This window comes from Haliotis cracherodii, unplaced genomic scaffold (genome assembly GCF_022045235.1).
Source record: "Haliotis cracherodii isolate W230 unplaced genomic scaffold, xgHalCrac1.p SCAF_9, whole genome shotgun sequence".
In the NCBI taxonomy this organism is placed as follows: Eukaryota; Metazoa; Mollusca; class Gastropoda; order Lepetellida; family Haliotidae; genus Haliotis; species Haliotis cracherodii.
In genome coordinates this window covers 48,845,747-48,869,279 of record NW_027266343.1, presented here as the reverse complement: position 1 = coordinate 48,869,279, position 23,533 = coordinate 48,845,747, and positions in this window count along the sequence as shown.

The following is a 23,533-nucleotide window of genomic DNA, read 5'->3' as shown; positions in this document are numbered from 1 at the left end:
TCGACGTATCAAACCGTTTCTAAGTAAATGTATTTGATAGTGAGGTACTTGATTCAAGGGAACGGTTAGCTACGACGTTTGCCTCAAAGCAGAATACTTTTTTCAGGCGATTTTTTGCATTAAACAGAAGACCCACGATACTTATTCTGTGGAGACCTCAGTTGATCATTGAAAAAATGTGATAATGTAATACATTAAAGGTCATTTAAGGTCAAAACCAGATCGTCCTGATTAGGTGCCACCATTTTGTGTTAAGCAAACGCAAGTGATACGAGAGTTGGAATCTGATTGGGGCATAGGAGAGGCTTAGAAGGGACATAACTGGTAATAGCCACTGGTGGCGCTGCGATCGAGCCCATTAATTCCAGCCTAGTTCGGCAAGGGTGGAAACTGGACTTTTACTGAGGCTGCTTTGGGAAGATGTATTGCGTGATGAGAAGGAACACTTTATATATTGTTTTACCAAGAATACACAACATATACCACTGAGCACACATTGAAATCGACCCATTAATACAACAATATCAGTGTTCAAGCATGGCTAAGAGAGAAGGAAATTTGAAAAAATACAGTTTACAGAGTAGAGAGGAATGGATTAATTAATTATCCTCGTATGGCTCCCTATATTGACTGATTGTGTGTTATCAGGCCCGGACGTTGATCCTTGCTCATTGTTTCACCATGATGGTTATCCGATGTTGGAGTGAATACTGTATAATGCTGCAGTCAGTTTATTCCATCTATCACGATGGCTTGTATATACTCGAGTACTAGTTAGTCGCCCTTACTACAAATACAGGGTATACCGGGAACGGACTCTGTCAAGGGATCCCCATAGGGACTATGGAGGGAGGTGAAATTGCGTTTCTTAGGCTTGCCCGAATCTTATGCCCACGGGTTCGAATACCCGATTCGCTTGATCATAATTCTTATTTAGTCATCACATTAGACCTGCATCATTCGGGCTTTCCTTCTACATCTGGGCACTCGATACTTATATGCTGATGAAAGCTGCATTACTCCAACTCACTCACCGCTGAATAGTGTACACGCTAGAGATGTTGTCACGTGTTATCTTTTCGATTTGGGCTTAAATTTGGAAACAACCAGAATCGTCATCGCGACCACTCTCACTCAGACTGGCGCCACTTTCTAAAATAAAGAATATGTTATTTTTTGTGCTAAATGTATTTTGGAGATATACTTGCGCTTTTAGTGAACTGTGAATAGCGAATGTTCAGATAATACAGATGTGGATTCTAGGGTGGAGCGGGACGTAAACTCGTGATAATCGGTGTACAGTGTCCAGGCTCTGTAACTTTGGCTGATTGCAGCTCATTTGGCACGGGTGACTGTCGTGATCAACCTGGAATATTGCTGGCTGCGACGTTTAACAACATTCAGTCGACAACAGCAAACCATGAAGGTCAGCTCAACACCTGTGTTTCTTCTACCACTGTTTAGAAATCGGTTTGTTAATTTCTCGGGTGTTGTATACATAATGGTTGAATCAATGGCGGTGATTCCATACAAACAATACGCTTTTAAATGAATAAGCATACCTTTGTAAGACAGAATAAAATATTCGTGAATCATGCTTGGTCTCCAGGTAAAGTACTTCATTACTCTCTGTACAGGTATTGATGACAGGTTAAACTTTGATGATATATTTGTGAAGCATGTCTCCTTTCCACCCTCAAAGCGGCAGTCTTGACAATTAGCGCTAGGGTTTCATGAATGCTTTATGTAAGGCATTCTGCAGAACAAACCGCAGCATCTTACCAACTTCCGGCTTGACCAGGCATGCTTGTTTGTTCAGGTAAATCCGGATGTATTGCCATGACGTTCCCATTGATGAAGCATATGCAATCATCCCTCCTTGTTAACAGAAAAGATTAAGTACAAAATAAGGCTCAGCGTTACTTAAAATCACACGAGGAAATGAATCGTCTTAAGTCTTCCAACTAAGGCAGGGTTCCGACGCTATTAGCTATAGATTTACATGTGGATAAACTAAGCAATATTTCACTGCCACCATTTGTGAAATACATACACCTGTCACAGTTTTAATCCTTATCGTTGCTTATTGATTTTCGACATAAATTGCTTGGAATGTTCTTATTCTAAAACCCACAGTAAATCATGTTTGTCAATCCACAAGAGACGCAAATCTAAGAGATTTTAGGCATCCATATTATTACTTTGACTTCACTAAATACGACGACTGAACGAGTGGGGTATACAAGTGACAGAAAATCCGTTCTAATTCTGGATTCTGAAAAGTGTTTGATTAAAACCGAGATGAGTTATTGTGCGCTAAATCAGTGTTATTAATGATATTCAAAGGTTCATTCAAGACATACTAATTATAGTGTAGTCAACGTGTGTTTTCAAAGAGAATACATGATTGTCGGCGACTCATAGATCCGGTGGTCCAGCTAGATGACCAGGTTAATGCATGTCATCGTATCTCAACGTAGACCGATGCTCATGATATCAAACAATGAATTGTCTGGCTCAGACTCGACCGCCGGAACATAGCTGTAGAATGACTGTGTAAGCAACAAAATAACAAACACAAATCCAAGAGAATGGCCAGCCTATTGACTACCCTTCCCTGATCCTCAATTATACACATCCGAATAGGCATTCCTTCCTTCCATTCATATGTATTACAGTTCCAGAGGGGGCTAGTGGTAAAAGCATCCGCTCGTCACGCCGAAGACCTGGGTTCGATTTCCCACATGGTTACAATGTGTGAGGCTCTTTTCAGGTGTCCCCCGCCGAAATATTGCTTGAGTATTGCTAAAAGCGGCGTAAAAACATATTCACTCACTCACTTACTCACAACAGTTCCAGAGTGTGTCGTCATAGGGGTAGGCATTGATTTCGATCATTCATGTGGTGCACACCTTCGAAATGGGTCGTAATAACAGCTGACTAGGCATTCATTCCTACTATTCATATATCTTACAGTTCAATTGGCGCTTGCTTATAACGTGAGTCAGCATTGCTTCAACAATTCCTTGATGGCACTGCTCCGGCGTGCGTCGTAAAAGCACAAGTGTTGGCATTGATTCTAACCATTCCTAAATGTCAGAGCTTCAGAGTGTGTCATAAAACACATAAGTGAGCTTTACTTCCAATCATTCCTAATTGTCACAGCTCCGGAGTGTGTCATAAAACACATAAGTGAGTTTTACTTCCAATCATTCCTAATTGTCACAGCCCCGAAGTGTGTCATAAAACACATAAGTGAGCTTTACTTCCAATCATTCCTAATTGTCACAGCCCCGGAGTGTGTCGTAAAACACATAAGTGAGCTTTACTTCCAATCATTCCTAATTGTCACAGCTCCGAAGTGTGTCGTAAAACACATAAGTGAGCTTTACTTCCAATCATTCCTAATTGTCACAGCTCCGGAGTGTGTCGTAAAACACATAAGTGAGCTTTACTTCCAATCATTCCTAATTGTCACAGCTCCGGAGTGTGTCATAAAACACATAAGTGAGCTTTACTTCCAATCATTCCTAATTGTCACAGCCCCGGAGTGTGTCATAAAACACATAAGTGAGCTTTACTTCCAATCATTCCTAATTGTCACAGCTCCGGAGTGTGTCATAAAACACATAAGTGAGCTTTACTTCCAATCATTCCTAATTGTCACAGCCCCGGAGTGTGTCATAAAACACATAAGTGAGCTTTACTTCCAATCATTCCTAATTGTCACAGCTCCGGAGTGTGTCATAAAACACATAAGTGAGCTTTACTTCCAATCATTCCTAATTGTCACAGCTCCGGAGTGTGTCGTAAAACACATAAGTGAGCTTTACTTCCAATCATTCCTAATTGTCACAGTTCCGGAGTGTGTCATAAAACACATAAGTGAGCTTTACTTCCAATCATTCCTAATTGTCACAGCCCCGGAATGTGTCATAAAACACATAAGTGAGCTTTACTTCCAATCATTCCTAATTGTCACAGCCCCGGAGTGTGTCATAAAACACATAAGTGAGCTTTACTTCCAATCATTCCTAATTGTCACAGCTCCGAAGTGTGTCGTAAAACACATAAGTGAGCTTTACTTCCAATCATTCCTAATTGTCACAGCCCCGGAGTGTGTCATAAAACACATAAGTGAGCTTTACTTCCAATCATTCCTAATTGTCACAGCTCCGGAGTGTGTCATAAAACACATAAGTGAGCTTTACTTCCAATCATTCCTAATTGTCACAGCCCCGAAGTGTGTCATAAAACACATAAGTGAGCTTTACTTCCAATCATTCCTAATTGTCACAGCCCCGGAGTGTGTCATAAAACACATAAGTGAGCTTTACTTCCAATCATTCCTAATTGTCACAGCCCCGAAGTGTGTCGTAAAGCACATTTCCTGTTCATCCTCAAATATAGAAAATACAGGAAATGCATTTTCACATGCATACTCAGCTCCATGAGGGGGAATATATTCCAGCGTTGTCCCGTTTGAGCACTGTGCAGTTCACTTTAACCTTACCATTTCATTTTACTATGCCCAATGACTACCGGAAGTGCAGACTCATATTTCTGCTAAGGTCACTTCTTCAAGGTGTCACATCGTGCTCTTCGCCGGTCACCCATCCACCCATCCACATATTCACCCATAACAACGTCTTCTGATTGTTGACCTTATGTCTGCGTTATGCACAGGGCAATATTCCACCAGGGTTACCATGACACTGCACAAGATGCTGGACTGAGGAACCAGATCCGTCACTTATTGAACACATAAACAATCCCCTTGTGATCCATAACAACACAATGGTGCTGTTAGACGTGCAACCCAATTCTTGCGGATCTATAGTTTGCTAAATATCCTGAAATAAAAACAGCAACCAAACACGATCGGTGTTCAATTTGAATAAATTTTATATCAGTGGCATAACTATCCACAAACACAAAGGGATACTGAATAAAAATTAAATTATCTGAATCAACAGTGACGTTTCAAAATCACCGTGCGTCGCCTAGGCGAGAGGGAATTAGTTTCTTAGCTGCCAATCTTCCACTTATAGCAAGAGATATCTGCACCTCATATCCGAACGTTTGAAGAATTGGCTTGAGTTGAAAGTAGGAGTTGCTGCAGGATGATACAAAGACATTTTCGAAACTAACCATGATGAACAACATCCTCCATTTGAGTCTTAAATTTGCCACACATTGCCTCTTCGAGATGATAAGTTTAGATTTTTACAGAACGGCAATCACCATCACCAAATCAAAACGCTGTCCCTTGCGTTCTCTAATTCGCCGATGTGAGCTGGTCGATCGGATAAAATAAGCTTTGGCTTTTTCATTGCAGTTTTGCCCTTTTCTACAAATTGAACTACCTTAACTCTCATTTCATTATTAAAGGACTCTTGTTCCTGCACGGGATTAGCGTTAAAGCTGCCTATAATTTAGCATTGTTCTAGCGTTGTTCTGAACATACCGGTTGCAACTGTTATAAAAGAAAGGCATAGGTGTTTATGAATTTAAAACAAATCCTCTGATCAAAGAATATGTCAACTGAATCGATAAAATATGTTATAAATCTGTTTATAGGAGACTTCTATGCAAATCTGTATTTTAAAAAACACCAAAACGCAAAACGTTGTGTTTGATAAGACGTTTTACAAATTTCTGTAAACACATCACCAAAACGAAACCAAACTCATTTTGCACGTGCAAATTGGGCCATGAGTTGCGTACTGTATCTGTCTATAAAATGCCATGTCGCATTCGTAATGTGAAATCAGTTTTGAAGAGTTTCACCATGGAATCATTATGCCACGTCTAGACGCTGCGACTCGCAATATCGCCATTGGAAGACTAGGGGCTGGTGAGTCGCAATCTTCAGTTGCAAGACGTCTAAATGTAAGTACGATTTCTCGACTCGCAACACGCTACCAACCTTACGGGTACCACAAACGACCGTCCACGCACCGGAAGACCTCGAGTCACCACAGCAGCTCAGGATCGCTACATCCGGGTCCTCCATTTACGTGATCGTACTGTCACAGCTGAGAGCACAGCGGCCAGGGTGCCTGGACTTCACCCACCCCTCCATCCACATATTCCCCCTATAAACAACATCACCTGATTGTTGATCTTATCTCTGCAACATTGTGCAACCTTCCACCAGGGCTCCCATAACACTGCGCAAGATGCTGGACTGAGGAACAAGACTCGTCACTTATTAAACATATAAACAATACCTGGTGATCTGTGACAATGCAATAGTGCTGTTCGACGTACAACCCAATTCTTGCGGGTCTATAGTTTGTTAACATATCCTGAAATAAAAACAACAACCAAACACGAGCGGTGTTAACTTTGAATAAATGTTTTATCAGTGGCACAATTATCCTTAAACACACAGGAAGACTGAGTAAAAATCAAATGATCTGAATCAAAAGTGACTTTCCAAAATCTCAGAGCGTCGAGAGCCACAACTAAGGCGAGAGGGTATTAGATTTCCAGCTGCCAATCTTCCACTTATAGCAAGAAATATCTGCACCTCATATCCGAACGTCTGATGAGAGGGCTTAATTTGAAAGTCTCTGCCTGTAATTACGTGCTGGAAATCGGGGGTGTGAAGTATCAGAGTTTCTGCAGAATGATACAAAGACTTTTGCGAAACTAACCATGATGAACAACTATCTCCCATTTGAGTCTTAAATTTGCGACGCATTTCCCTTTAGTGATGCAATTAAACTAAGATTTTTACAGAACGGCAAGTACCATCACCAAAATAAATCGCTCTCTCTTGCGTTCTCTGATTTGCCAATGTAAGCTGCTCGACCGGATGGAATATGCTTTGGTTCTTTTCATTGTAGTTTTGCGTTCGTTCATTTCAACTTTCTACAAATTGAACAACCTAAACTCTCGTTTTATTATAAAAGACACTTGTTCCCGCTCAGGGTGAGCTCTAAAGCTGTAAACAATTTAGCATTGTTCTAGCGTTGTTCTGAACGTACCGTCTGCAAGTAGGAGTAGAAGGGAACATGGCAAACTTCATAGACAGCTTCCTGCAAGACAGGTCGCTATCAGTTGAAATATCAATCAATCAAATATCAATATCAATCTGATCCTCTGTCACTGGGCAATGGCACAAGGCGGCATCATTAGCCCAACCCTGTTTGACATCATGATCAATGATCTTTTTGATCATGTCAACTCTCCTACCCAAACTTCAAAATTAGCTGATGACGGAGCAATGCGGATAAAGCACAGAGATATTTTACAAATTCGGAAAAAACTCCAGTCAGTCCTTGACGGAGTAGATCAATGGTGCAATCACCCTTTCAAGTGATAAAAAACTGTGGGAGTTATCTTCAAACGCAGGGGGAAAGATGCTATGATAACCCGTGTCTCCATAAAAGGCAAAACAATCAAATTCGAAAAAATTCTAGGGGTGATGCAAAACTATCAGACCAAGGGCAACAGGTGGAACTTTGTTTGATCCCCTCTCAAATAGATATCCATGGAAATGAAAAAGTAGACACACTGGCGACGCAAGCTCAAGACAAAGCGGAGATACAGCCTATTCCCTTTCGTAAACTAACGATAAAAATAAAAAAAACAAAGCCCCATAGCCCAAAGATGGCAAGCCCCGTTGGACGCAAGTAAGATCGTCAGACGGCCTTACAAAATTTAACCCAAGATCCACCAAAAGCCATACTCAAATGAAAGGAAAGTTGAAATTGCCATCTCACGCCTCAGACTCGGTCACAAAAAGCACTATGACAAGGTTTGTCCATCTTGCAGTCAACCTGAATCCAATGCTCACTTGTTACTAGAATGTCAAGACCACGCCCCACCCCGGGCTCGGTTAAAACAAGAATTGCAGTTAGATCCGCTATCTGTCGTAGATCTCCTAAAGACAAGAGATGCAATAGCGAAGGCCAAACTAACTCTATTTCTGAGAGATGGACAGCTTCTCGAACCTATAAAAACAGAGCAGCCAAAGAAAAAAATGAAATTATATCAATATACAAAAACAGAATACCAAACTCGCAATAGATATGTGTACCCTTCTCACAAACACGAGTCCCTAAGAGGGACAGGTGAGTCTAAATTGCTGAGGCAGAAGGCGACCTTTTAAACACTTAAAGCAACAACAACATTTTAAGAGGAGGGGCTGAAATACCGCAGATCGCATACGTGTGCCACTTTGTTGAAACAGACGCACACAAGGATGTGTCTGATGGGATTTCTGAAAGTTCCCGTCACAGTGTGATTGGATCTTTGTCTCTGAGACAAAACAAACTTCGCATAGCGTTAATTGAGCCAAAAATGTGTGAAGGGAAAAATACCTGATTTGGACAGAAATCCTTGCTGAATCAGGCTGATGTACGATTACAATATACGGCGCATTCTATATCAGAATGTCAGTTATTAAAAATGCCTAATTGAATATATATTACTAAAAACAAAAAAATATTGAAGACATCACGATTCTTTCAGGTTACTACAGGTAATCTGTCATGGAGCTTTTTTGAGTAGTATATGTTACAGTCAGACTGTGAAATCAGTCATATTTCAGTAATTTCGTGAAATGACCCGTAGGGATAGTTATTTAATGGAATGTCTGAAATATGAGCATCCATATTTGGTGGGGAAGGAAGTTTAAGCATGTGGCGTTATTTCTATATCATACCGACCGTCAAACAAACAAAGCAAAGATGTTTGAGTATTGTGCTGAGAGATTAGGGTTTGAAATGTCTGTAGTGGTGGAAAGCCCTAACTGATGGAATTTGTTTGGTGTTAACAAGCCAAGGGTAGGATCTTTTTGGATTCGAAACCATGTCCAAGTGACGCTACGTCGCACGTCTACATAGGCGCCTCAATTAGCCGTGCAGACCTTCGTCAATATATGAAAGTAATCAATGATTGTTAGTTCAAATCCCAGTTTCGTCCTGGTTATGTTTCTAGGTTTGTCAGCACCATAGTCGAGCTCGTTTTACCAAAATGGTAAACGTCTCATCACTGCATCACATCAGCCCCCTCCCCATCAAAATTGACACACCAGGATTTAACTTGAATACTGTTTAAAAACCGCAGTAAACAAAACTCACTCACCTTACAATGTCTTTGTCATCTATATTAATACATCATACCATTGTGTGTACATAAAACGTGATATAGAATATAGTCAGGTTGAAAAAGATCTGAACAAAAATGTAAACTGCGTTACGCACACTTTGGTCAACGAATACGTTTCAAACAGACAAACATTCTGTATTCAGAATTGCAATTCTCCTAGCAGATGGTGCCACCGGGTCGTAAAACCAGTCTAGTCACTGTCTAGTGACCGCACTGCTTCCCTCTCCCTTAATCGCCCGGCGGTCGTCATACTCCGGGGTCTGTACATTCATTGATAGAGAATTAGTGATTGTATTCTCTAGCTGTATAACTTTTATGATGTATTGATTTTGTATATCTTATCTGATTTATGTTTGTTACCCTAGTCATGTGTGGAAAATGTTCTAGTAACTTCTAATGTTACGCAGTAGCGTGCTAATCTAGTACTGGTCGATATTTCTCTTGTATTTCTGGTCACCTCTATAATCATACATATCTGGTTATAAGTCTTTAGTGGCCCCTTTGGTGTTAGCCTATGTTTATCGCTTAATTTTGGTATCTACATCTCCCATAATGGTTTGGTAGTGAGTCTGCCATTTGGGTTTCCCCAATGTTTAAAAACACACTTTGTTCAGCTCGCCATTCTATAGCATTTCCCAACTGACCCAGAGAGGTTGCTTTCTCCGAGGTCCGCGTGTTTCGGATAAGACTCTTTAGTCTATAAGAATAGTTTGCTATTCAGGCGTTTTTCGTCTATTGCCCAAGAGACATGCTTTCGGGACAGGCCCTCTTTGTTTACTTATCCCTATTTAACCCAGCCGAGGTTATTCACTCATTAGTGTTGAGTTAATTAACTCTTAGATGTTAATTTGTCACAGCTGACGAAACTGGCTGTCTATGCATCTTGCCAATTATCTTGCCAAAGTGTTGATTAAGCTATTTTCCTTTTTTATTCCTGTTATTAATGACACCTGGTCTCAGGAACACAGCTCCTTGACAGATGGTTAGGAGAATGCAAATATAGAAGTGCTACAACCAATATCAGATCTTGTATCCAATGACCATCAACAAACAAAGTGCACATTCCATAGAAATAATCACATTTCTGTATTATCAAAAATACAATCGACGTATCAAACCGTTTCTAAGTAAATGTATTTGATAGTGAGGTACTTGATTCAAGGGAACGGTTAGCTACGACGTTTGCCTCAAAGCAGAATACTTTTTTCAGGCGATTTTTTGCATTAAACAGAAGACCCACGATACTTATTCTGTGGAGACCTCAGTTGATCATTGAAAAAATGTGATAATGTAATACATTAAAGGTCAAAACCAGAAGTGAATTTGAACTTGTGTTTCAGTCAAAGTCCCATCTCTACATCCTTAATCGGATATCACTGAGGCTGCATAAAAAATGTTACTAGGGCACATTTTCCTGAGGAGAGATGTAGGACTTTTCAATATTGAGTGCATCTTCCCGAGGCAAAGGAGTTAACTGACTATAAAAAATCAGTTTCAACCCTTGCCGAACTAGGCTGGCATATGGAGTTACATTTTGGTTGGACTAACGAGTCTATGCATAGTCCAATCAAAATCGCGCATCGAAATCGAAATCCGGTTCGTAAACTGTCGTGCAGATTTCGATCGACTGCAGTATTTGCAAAACATGTGCACCGCCAACTCGTTGTCAACAGATATTATTCCAAATCTGTTCATGTTTTTAATCAAGGTGCTCACGTGATTTGATGCATTTCGCAATGTAAGACCCGCTTTATCCCAATATAGATCTTGATTATCGATCAGATCGTCCTGATTAGGCGCCACCATTTTGTGTGAAGCAAACGCAAGTGATACGAGAGTTGGAATCTGATTGGGCCATAGGAGAGGCTTAGAAGGGACATAACTGGTAATAGCCACTGGTGGCGCTGCGATCGAGCCCATTAATTCTAGCCTAGTTCGGCAAGGGTGGAAACTGGACTTTTACTGAGGCTGCTTTGGGAAGATGTATTGAGTGATGAGAAGGAACACTTTATATATTGTTTTACCAAGAATACACAACATATACCACTGAGCACACATTGAAATCGACCCATTAATACAATATCAGTGTTCAAGCATGGCTAAGAGAGAAGGAACTTTGAAAAATACAGTTTACAGAGTAGAGAGGAATGGATTAATTATCCCCGTACGGCTCCCTATGTTGACTGATTGTGTGTTATCAGGCCCGGGCGTTGATCCTTGCTCATCGTTTCACCATGATGGTTATCCGATGTTAGAGTGAATACTGTATAATGCTGCAGTCAGTTTATTCCATCTATCACGATGGCTTGTATATACTCCAGTACTAGTTAGTCGCCCTTACTACAAATACAGGGTATACCGGGGACGGACTCTGTCAAGGGATCCCCATAGGGACTATGGAGGGAGGTGAAATTGCGTTTCTTAGGCTTGCCCGAATCTTATGCCCACGGGTTCGAATACCAGATTCGCTTGATCATAATTCTTATTTAGTCATCACATTAGACCTGCATCATTCGGGCTTTCCTTCTACATCTGGACACTAGATACTTAAATGCTGATGAAAGCTGCATTACTCCAACTCACTCACCGCTGAATAGTGTACACGCTAGAGATGTTGTCACGTGTTATCTTTTCGATTTGGGCTTAAATTTGGAAACAACCAGAATCGTCATCGCGACCACTCTCACTCAGACTGGCGCCGCTTTCTAAAATAAAGAATATGTTATTTTTTGTGCTAAATGTATTTTGGAGATATACTTGCGCTTTTAGTGAACTGTGAATAGCGACTGTTCAGATAACACAGATGTGGATTCTAGGTTGGAGCGGGACGTAAACTCGTGATAATCGGTGTACAGTGTCCAGGCTCTGTAACTGATTGCAGCTCATCTGGCACCGGTGACTGTCGTGATCAACCTGGAAAATTGCTGGCTGCGACGTTTAACAACATTCACTCGACAACAGCAAACCATGAAGGTCAGCTCAGCACCTGTGTCTCTTCTACCACTGTTTAGAAATCGGTTTGTTAATTTCTCGGGTGTTGTATACATAATGGTTGAATCAATGGCGGTGATTCCATACAAACAATACGCTTTTAAATGAATAAGTATACCTTTGTAAGACAGAATAAAATATTCGTGAATCATGCTTGGTCTCCAGGTAAAGTACTTCATTACTCTCTGTACAGGTATTGATGACAGGTTAAACTTTGATGATATATTTGTGAAACATGTCTCCTTTCCACCCTCAAAGCGGCAGTCTTGACAATTAGCGCTAGGGTTTCATGAATGCTTTATGTAAGGCATTCTGCAGAACAAACCGCAGCATCTTACCAACTTCCGGCTTGACCAGGCATGCTTGTTTGTTCAGGTAAATCCGGATGTATTGCCATGACGTTCCCATTGATGAAGCATATGCAATCATCCCTCCTTGTTAACAGAAAAGATTAAGTACAAAATAAGGCTCAGCGTTACTTAAAATCACACGAGGAAATGAATCGTCTTAAGTCTTCCAACTAAGGCAGCGTTCCGACGCTATTAGCTATAGATTTACATGTGGATAAACTAAGCAATATTTCACTGCCACCATTTGTGAAATACATACACCTGTCACAGTTTTAATCCTTATCGTTGTTTATTGATTTTCGACATAAATTGCTTGGAATGTTCTTATTCTAAAACCCACAGTAAATCATGTTTGTCAATCCACAAGAGACGCAAATCTAAGAGATTTTAGGCATCCATATTATTACTTTGACTTCACTAAATACGACGACTGAACGAGTGGGGTATACAAGTGACAGAAAATCCGTTCTAATTCTGGATTCTGAAAAGTGTTTGATTAAAACCGAGATGAGTTATTGTGCGCTAAATCAGTGTTATTAATGATATTCAAAGGTTCATTCAAGACATACTAATTATAGTGTAGTCAACGTGTGTTTTCAAAGAGAATACATGATTGTCGGCGACTCATAGATCCGGTGGTCCAGCTAGATGACCAGGTTAATGCATGTCATCGTATCTCAACGTAGACCGATGCTCATGATATCAAACAATGAATTGTCTGGCTCAGACTCGACCGCCGGAACATAGCTGTAGAATGACTGTGTAAGCAACAAAATAACAAACACAAATCCAAGAGAATGGCCAGCCTATTGACTACCCTTCCCTGATCCTCAATTATACACATCCGAATAGGCATTCCTTCCTTCCATTCATATGTATTACAGTTCCAGAGGGGGCTAGTGGTAAAAGCATCCGCTCGTCACGCCGAAGACCTGGGTTCGATTTCCCACATGGGTACAATGTGTGAGGCTCTTTTCAGGTGTCCCCGCCGAAATATTGCTTGAGTATTGCTAAAAGCGGCGTAAAAAACATATTCACTCACTCACTTACTCACAACAGTTCCAGAGTGTGTCGTCATAGGGGTAGGCATTGATTTCGATCATTCATGTGGTGCACACCTTCGAAATGGGTCGTAATAACAGCTGACTAGGCATTCATTCCTACTATTCATATATCTTACAGTTCAATTGGCGCTTGGTTATAACGTGAGTCAGCATTGCTTCAACAATTCCTTGATGGCACTGCTCCGGCGTGCGTCGTAAAAGCACAAGTGTTGGCATTGATTCTAACCATTCCTAAATGTCACAGCTTCAGAGTGTGTCATAAAACACATAAGTGAGCTTTACTTCCAATCATTCCTAATTGTCACAGCTCCGGAGTGTGTCGTAAAACACATAAGTGAGCTTTACTTCCAATCATTCCTAGTTGTCACAGCTCCGGAGCGTGTCATAAAACACATAAGTGAGCTTTACTTCCAATCATTCCTAATTGTCACAGCTCCGGAGTGTGTCATAAAACACATAAGTGAGCTTTACTTCCAATCATTCTTAATTGTCACAGCTCCGGAGTGTGTCGTAAAACACATAAGTGAGCTTTACTTCCAATCATTCCTAATTGTCACAGCCCCGGAGTGTGTCATAAAACACATAAGTGAGCTTTACTTCCAATCATTCCTAATTGTCACAGCCCCGGAGTGTGTCATAAAACACATAAGTGAGCTTTACTTCCAATCATTCCTAATTGTCACAGCCCCGAAGTGTGTCATAAAACACATAAGTGAGCTTTACTTCCAATCATTCCTAATTGTCACAGCCCCGAAGTGTGTCATAAAACACATAAGTGAGCTTTACTTCCAATCATTCCTAATTGTCACAGCTCCGGAGTGTGTCATAAAACACATAAGTGAGCTTTACTTCCAATCATTCCTAATTGTCACAGCTCCGGAGTGTGTCATAAAACACATAAGTGAGCTTTACTTCCAATCATTCCTAATTGTCACAGCCCCGAAGTGTGTCATAAAACACATAAGTGAGCTTTACTTCCAATCATTCCTAATTGTCACAGCCCCGGAGTGTGTCATAAAACACATAAGTGAGCTTTACTTCCAATCATTCCTAATTGTCACAGCTCCGGAGTGTGTCATAAAACACATAAGTGAGCTTTACTTCCAATCATTCCTAATTGTCACAGCCCCGGAGTGTGTCATAAAACACATAAGTGAGCTTTACTTCCAATCATTACTAATTGTCACAGCCCCGGAGTGTGTCATAAAACACATAAGTGAGCTTTACTTCCAATCATTCCTAATTGTCACAGCCCCGAAGTGTGTCGTAAAGCACATTTCCTGTTCATCCTCAAATATAGAAAATACAGGAAATGCATTTTCACATGCATACTCAGCTCCATGAGGGGGAATATATTCCAGCGTTGTCCCGTTTGAGCACTGTGCAGTTCACTTTAACCTTACCATTTCATTTTACTATGCCCAATGACTATCGGAAGTGCAGACTCATATTTCTGCTAAGGTCACTTCTTCAAGGTGTCACATCGTGCTCTTCGCCGGTCACCCATCCACCCATCCACATATTCACCCATAACAACGTCTTCTGATTGTTGACCTTATGTCTGCGTTATGCACAGGGCAACATTCCACCAGGGTTACCATGACACTGCACAAGATGCTGGACTGAGGAACCAGACCCGTCACTTATTGAACACATAAACAATCCCTTGTGATCCATAACAACACAATGGTGCTGTTAGACGTGCAACCCAATTCTTGCGGATCTATAGTTTGCTAAATATCCTGAAATAAAAACAGCAACCAAACACGATCGGTGTTCAATTTGAATAAATGTTATATCAGTGGCATAACTATCCACAAACACAAAGGGATACTGAATAAAAATTAAATTATCTGAATCAACAGTGACGTTTCAAAATCACCGAGCGTCGCCTAAGCGAGAGGGAATTAGTTTCTTAGCTGCCAATCTTCCACTTATAGCAAGAGATATCTGCACCTCATATCCGAACGTTTGAAGAATTGGCTTGAGTTGAAAGTAGGAGTTGCTGCAGGATGATACAAAGACATTTTCGAAACTAACCATGATGAACAACATCCTCCATTTGAGTCTTCAATTTTCGACACATTGCCTCTTCGAGATGATAAGTTTAAATTTTTACAGAACGGCAGTCACCATCACCAAATCAAAACGCTGTCCCTTGCGTTCTTTAATTCGCCGATGTGAGCTGGTCGATCGGATAAAATAAGCTTTGGCTTTTTCATTGCAGTTTTGCCCTTTTCTACAAATTGAACTACCTTAACTCTCATTTCATTATTAAAGGACTCTTGTTCCTGCACGGGATGAGCGTTAAAGCTGCCTATAATTTAGCATTGTTCTAGCGTTGTTCTGAACATACCGGTTGCAACTGTTATAAAAGAAACGCATAGGTGTTTATGAATTTTAAAAAAATCCTCTGATCAAAGAATATGTCAACTGAATCGATAAAATATGTTATAAATCTGTTTATAGGAGACTTCTATGCAAATCTGTATTTTAAAAAAACACCAAAACGCAAAACGTTGTGTTTGATAAGACGTTTTACAAATTTCTGTAAACACATCACCAAAACGAAACCAAACTCATTTTGCACGTGCAAATTGGGCCATGAGTTGCGTACTGTATCTGTCTATAAAATGCCATGTCGCATTCGTAATGTGAAATCAGTTTTGAAGAGTTTCACCATGGAATCATTATGCCACGTCTAGACGCTGCGACTCGCAATATCGCCATTGGAAGACTAGGGGCTGGTGAGTCGCAATCTTCAGTTGCAAGACGTCTAAATGTAAGCCAGAGTACGATTTCTCGACTCGCAACACGCTACCAACCTTACGGGTACCACAAACGACCGTCCACGCACCGGAAGACCTCGAGTCACCACAGCAGCTCAGGATCGCTACATCCGGGTCCTCCATTTACGTGATCGTACTGTCACAGCTGAGAGCACAGCGGCCAGGGTGCCTGGACTTCGAAGGTTATCGGGGCAAACAGTACGGAACAGACTGAGAGACGTTGGACTGAGAGCCCGGAGACCCTACGTCGGGAACGTGTTACGACGTCAGCATCGCGTCCAACGTTTCCGCTGGTGCAATAACATGTCGGCCTGGAACTTACGAAACTGGAGGCGCATATGATTCAGCGATGAATCTAGGTTTCTTCTACAGAGACGAAACAGAGTTTACAGAATGGTCCATGAACGTTATGCTCCTAACTGTGTACGTCAAGTGGACAGATTCGGTGGAGGAAGTGTCATGATGTGGGCGGCGATATCCCACACCAACCGTACTAATCTTATCCATGTACAAGGAAACCTGACGGCTGTGCGCTATAGAGACAATATTCTTCAGCAACACCTTCTCCCAGTCATTGGCGTCCGACGGGAGTTTTTCCACCAAGACAAAGCCAGGCCACATACAGCACGTATCACCATGGAGTATCTGGCAAATAACAACAATCCTGTGCTCCCCTGGCCATCTCGTTCCCCGGATTTCAACCCCATAGAACATCTTTGGGATGAACTTGATCGGCGTCTACGTCAGCGTGTACGTCAACCTCAAACTCTTCAGGAGTTAGCTACATTTCTTCAGCAGGAGTGGAGGAGAATTCCTCAACCAGTTATACAGAGTCTGATCCAGTCCATGACGAGGCGGGTCCGAACTGTTATTCATGCACGTGTTGGACATAACAGGTACTGACACTTCTGTGGACGCTGAACAAAATCATGACTGTTTAGCCTGTGGTGATCATTATTATCGTATACACACGTGGTTCTGCCATGTGCACGTCAAATTTCATGCTCCTCAGTATGTTTGTTGAATAGTTATACACGTTTGAATTAAACCTTTGTCTCTTCAGATTTCTGCCTTATGCGTTTCTTTTTTGGAATAGTATACTTACCACGGACGTCATGGGAATAAAGCTTGTGATCATCACACCGATCGCGATGTCGGAATCGTCTCAATTTGTGAAATACATTCAACGGTTATCAGAATGGTATGTATTGTGTTCGATATAAAAGTTCAATTAATATGTCATTTGTGCTATTAATTAGGTTTGGCATGACCTTGTTTCGTCACAGAATCGGCGCCATGTTTTTCGTACCATTACTAAAGTTTCACAGACCTTATGTCATCACTGCCACCATGTCACTGTTACCATTTCTGAGACCTTGTGTCGTCACTCTGTCACCATAACTGAGACTTGACATACCGACATTGGGTCGTCACTGTCACCATGTGACTGGTACCATTACTAAGACTTGTGTCATCACACTGCCGCCATGTCACTGGTACAATTATTAAGACTTGACGCATCGGCCTTGTGTCGTCATGCTGTCACCATTACCAAGACTGGGCATAGCGACCTTGTGTCGTCACTGTCACCATGTGACTGGTACCATTACTGAGACTTTGTGTCGTCACACTGTCGCAAAGTCAATGCTACCATAACAAAAGCAGAACTTGAAACACTACTGCACTCATGAATATATAATAACAGGGATCAAGACGACAGAAAGGTTACATATATTGGAAACAACAACCCACACTTTAAAAAAATATGGTGTGACAGTGTCCCTATTTCGAAATTAGCAATCTCGTGTAGGTGACTCGAAATACATTCAAATAATGTGATTCCGATTATAAATTTATATTTCACAGGATTATCAGGTTAGCATACCGACAAAACATCTAGGTTTGTAAACGATAGTAAAATCATGTATATTTACTTTGTACATTTGATCTAAATAGAGAGACTGGTCCGATCAAATATACATTACTGACGGGGAAATGATACATTGGCAGATCTCACAAAAGCGTAAGTGACACTCGGGATGTTCTTTGTAAAAGAATTGATGCGAAGATAGTTTGGTTACCTCCGATTATATAGATCTAGTTGCTTGAATCAGACAACTGGACTCAAAAAGAATAAATGTGTAAAATTGTGTGCCCAGTCGTCACTACGAAAATATATTCTCAAAAATATTCATGATTCAGTATACATACACGTGATGTATGTCATAAAGAAACAAAACATTCTGGTGAAATTAAAACTGTTTTGAACCTGAGCAATATCCTGTCAATCCTAACAGTACGTCTGCCATAGAACCGTTATGTACCAGGACAACACCGACAGTCACAACACAAACTGTCAGATTTTGCCGATCAATCCAATTAAATATAGAAAGTAGAAAGCAGTGTAGTTTCCAAGCATCAGAGGCCAATTTGTTCACACAACCTCGCAAGACATTTTTTCAAAAACATTTTGTTTACAAAATGCATGCTTGCCAATTACTTCTCTAACCTCAGGACATGCCGTGTAATATGTTTCAGGCGGCATTCTCGGCAAGTATGATTGTAAATGTTTAATAAATTGATTGCTGACTAGCCCCTGCTGTCAACGTTCACGTAGCTATAGCCAGTTTAACCTGACGACCCATGACTTAACCTTGTTTATCAAGACTTATGATGTCGTGTTTTGATCTGTCATTCTATCACGTTCGTGCTTCAAAAAGATTAAATTCTCACAGACAGTCGTGGATTATATCACTCACCGCAACATGTCTTCGTAAGCGCACCGCTCAAGGCTCTTATCCAATGGATGGTTGTCATTTGGGTCACTTGCTTTACAAATACATCCCGATATGTGCTCAATCCAATACACTTTATACAACAGTGCCACTCGAACGTACCTCGAGATTGTCAAACATTTACTTCACCCGTGAAGATCCGAGGTAGAATATGTCTTCAGCAATCCATGATTGCCGTAGAAGGCGACTGTGCTTGTCGTAAGAGGCCACTAACGGGATCACTGACTTGGTTGACGCATGTCAACGTATCCCAATTGCGTGGATCGATGATCATGATGTCAATCACTGTATTGTCTGGTTCAGACTCGATTATTTACAGACCGCCGTCATACAGCTGGCTTTAAACAGCAAACAAACAAACACATTTACACATACGCCAATGAGTGGAACGATAATAGTAGCAGTTGTATAAACTGATAAAATTATTATATGACAGTACTTATCAGGATATAAAGGCACATAGAAAGTCTACGCTACGTCACGCACCTTCATTCATAACACTTAGCTGATCAATGGGCATTATTGAACGTACAATGTTCTCCCCATGATGCCAACCTCGTTGTTGATTTCGATGTCCACCCACGGCAGAGTGCTCTACTTTAATCATAGTACAGCTGAGGATCCTACGACAGCACACAGCAGCACATACAAAGACACTATACAGAACCAAGCAAAAACCATATGAAAATTAAGTTGCATCCTATCAACCAAACAGTGTGGCTCAGTGTCGCACAAATGATAGCATAATTGGTATTAACACAAACCCAATTAATAATACCAGACAATCATCCACAATCTACTTGCATTATATATTACATATTTTAGAGTGAAATACCGTAACATGACGCCTGGCCTTGATTTGTTTGGAAAAGTTGATACTGCCAATATGTCAGAATCACTACAGTGTAGTTTTCTGCAGTATGCCTTCACGGTATCCAGTTTAGAGGCACACACGCGTACACACATGCATACGCACTTACATACATATTCGTGCTCTTGTCACCCGTGGTATTGGTGGAAAAACAAACCTGGTGTAAAACAAACTCACTCACTCACATGCTCAATCTTCTGTCACCTGTATACAAAACCGTCGAATGTGATGTATTTATGATGAAAATTCCCCACACTAGGTTTCTAACTACCAAAAGTACATATTTGACAATACAATTTATGTGATAGTTCAGTGATTATGGTGACTGACGCTATGAAATGCCAATACTCGGACCTCCGCCACAATAATTGATTTCAGGAAGATGGGAATTGAAAAAGTCAAAACAGACAGAGGCAGCATTCTGCAAGATTCTATGTCCAATCTTGACATATTCCGTGTCAAAAGTACGCCATGGCTAGATTCTACTCAATCACCTGAAGATGTAAAACGTCTGTTTGTGTTAAGATATTTCACACAACTCAGTTTTTCCGGTATGAACAGGCATCCACATTCACAGCAAAACTGCGATGTCTTTGTAAATTTGGACTCCAGTGATTGACTACTAATTGACGCCGATACTATGGAGTTGTGGCCTTTTGGGTTTTTGATGGGGCACGGGGACCTAACTGTCATGATCATAAAGGGGTGCTTAACCGGAGAGTGAATCCAAGGGCTATGGACGGAGGGTAACCTACACTAACCCTAACTCAAGGGATCAAAGAGGCACATGAGGTCAGTGATGCGAGCGCCACAACCGGCCGCTATAGCCAATTTGTGCTCTAAAGCTGCGCCCGATAAACTGCAGTCTAGTCCATCATATGTATTTGTTACTTGGGGTCAATGATATGCAACTACTCTACACACTACCAAAAGGAATCTTTAACTTGTGATGACACGAACCGATTCACACGAAAGGCCATCCCTGTTTACAGGTTAAATATGTTCTTCGAATCTTTTTCTGATATTTAAAACTGATCAAGTTTCTGAACTTCCATTTAAAAAAGTAAATCACAAATTTGACAAATAAAAGCTAAAAGCAAGTGAGAACATTGATATGAAATCCCTTCCCCTTAAAAAACCCGGGTTGACGTGACCGCATCAGCCGTGATAGTGCTTTCAATTAGCAAAGTAACAACTCATACCAGACTTGCAACAAGAGCAACAGCTTCGGGTTATGGTGTCTACATTTCTAAAATGCTTGAGTACTTAGGTAGCATGACCTCAACTTTCCAATAGTCAATTTTCCCTTCATGTCGACCGCCTCTGTGGTCTAGTGGTAGAGCGTCCGCCCGAGAGCGGAAGGGCCGGGGTTCGGTTCCCGGCCGCGTCATACCTAAAGACGTTAAAACATGGTACTTGTTGTTACCCTGTCTGGCGCTCGGCAATAAGGGGTTAAAAGAAGGACAGGTCGGCTCGGAGTCACTATACTGTGTCTGAGTGGGGTAAAAACTGCGTCATGGTATCTCGGTAAGCTGGCACTATAAATCGGCATCAGTCCGGACCAGCCACACACACACACACACACATACACGCATGTACGCGGCGTTAAACCAAATTTCACCTCACCACACTTTCATGTCGAGCAATATTCCAGCAGCTCCAGTCTTTGGTGTTTACTTTTCACAACTTTTGAGATACAATAGTGCATGTTCTTTTGACTCTTGCTTAGAAGTTGTGTGATCAAGGTTACAACATTGTAGGCCTCAGTAAAGCTTTCAAAAAGTTTTATGGTGGACAGTGGAGGACATTTCCAAATTTCATCAGTGACAAAAATATGCCCGATGCAATTCCCTATTTTGACGTGTTCATTATATATCCGTGACTTTTTCAGGTGAAAATTGACACGCCTATGCGTGTGTTTGTGATGGGTGCCACCGATGGGGCAGGATACGCTCACCTTTTCGCGAACACCTGGATTCGTTACAATTTGCTAGTGTTTCATAAACACATACTCATGATATACTCGGAATCGGGGTATCGACTCTGCTTCATGGAGAAAGGGTTTTGTGGCTTTATTTATTTGTCCATTTCATTCAAACATCACGGAAAACGTATTTTGCTTACACTTATACTGTACAATGACGGTTTCACCGTCAAAGGCCTGGTTAAGTCATTCCAGAAATGTCATGGTAGATATTCAGAGGAAAAGTCATGATGCTCGACGCTATCCCACACTCAGACCTTAACATGAAGTTTCCTACCTCCTTACACACTGGCACTAATTTATGAAATCGTGGACGTTGTGGATGCTATCGGTAGAGCAGGATATGCTTCCCTTTTTGTCAACACCTGGTGTCATCACTGGGTTTCAGTGAAACATTTATATATGTTGTATCTGTTTCTGCAGGTATTCAGTGAAACATTTATATATGTTGTATCTGTTTCTGCAGGTTTTCAGTGAAACATTTATATATGTTGTATCTGTTTCTGCAGGTTTTCAGTGAAACTTTTATATATGTTGTATCTGTTTCTGCAGGTTTTCAGTGAAACATTTATATATGTTGTATTTGTTTCTGCAGGTTTTCAGTGAAACTTTTATATATGTTGTATCTGTTTCTGCAGGTTTTCGGTGAAACAGTTATATATGTTGTATCTGTTTCTGCAGGTTTTCGGTGAAACATTTATATATGTTGTATCTGTTTCTGCAGGTTTTCAGTGAAACTTTTATATATGTTGTATCTGTTTCTGCAGGTTGTCAGTGAAACATTTATATATGTTGTATCTGTTTCTGCAGGTTTTCGGTGAAACATTTATATATGTTGTATCTGTTTCTGCAGGTATTCGAGGCTGATTATTCTCTAGGATTCTCACTTGCAAACCCCAACGCACCTTCTTATTATTCATGGATTAGAAAACATATGAAGTTATACAACTAAACACAGATACAGTCCCTGTAAATTGATTTCCAACCAGTTCTGTGTTATTTTAAATAAATTCTCAAGGAGCAAATGTAAGTCCCCTCAAGAAAAGTATTTTATTTCTTTCATTCAAAGTTGTGATAACCTAACATCCATTTCATCATTGAATAAAATATTTTAAATCAAATAAGTCGCAGTTGCAAGTCATAAGTCACTCAGAACCATAGTCTTATGGATGTTAGTTACTGGGAAACTTTGTCAAGGGGAATTTGTTTCCAAGGACATCAAATAATAGCCATAGTAAGCATTGTTACAGGATATTAGTAATAAGGAACTATGGTTCTATGGTATTTGAAAATAGAGATATCGCTAAAACATTAGATACTAGGAACGCTTGTTCATCCAAACAGAAACAACTCTTGAACAAAACATGCCACCCTCAATAATTTCTTATACTTTTAATATATACGTATGCTTCCCAGATATACGAATGGATTCTTATATTCTTATAGACGACCGTTTGTTTCACTTCTATGTCGTTACAAAAAAAGCATAAAACATAAAGGTACAAAATGGCTAATTTGTCGCAAATGCAAACCCAAAAGTTATATCAAACATTTATTCAACCGAAT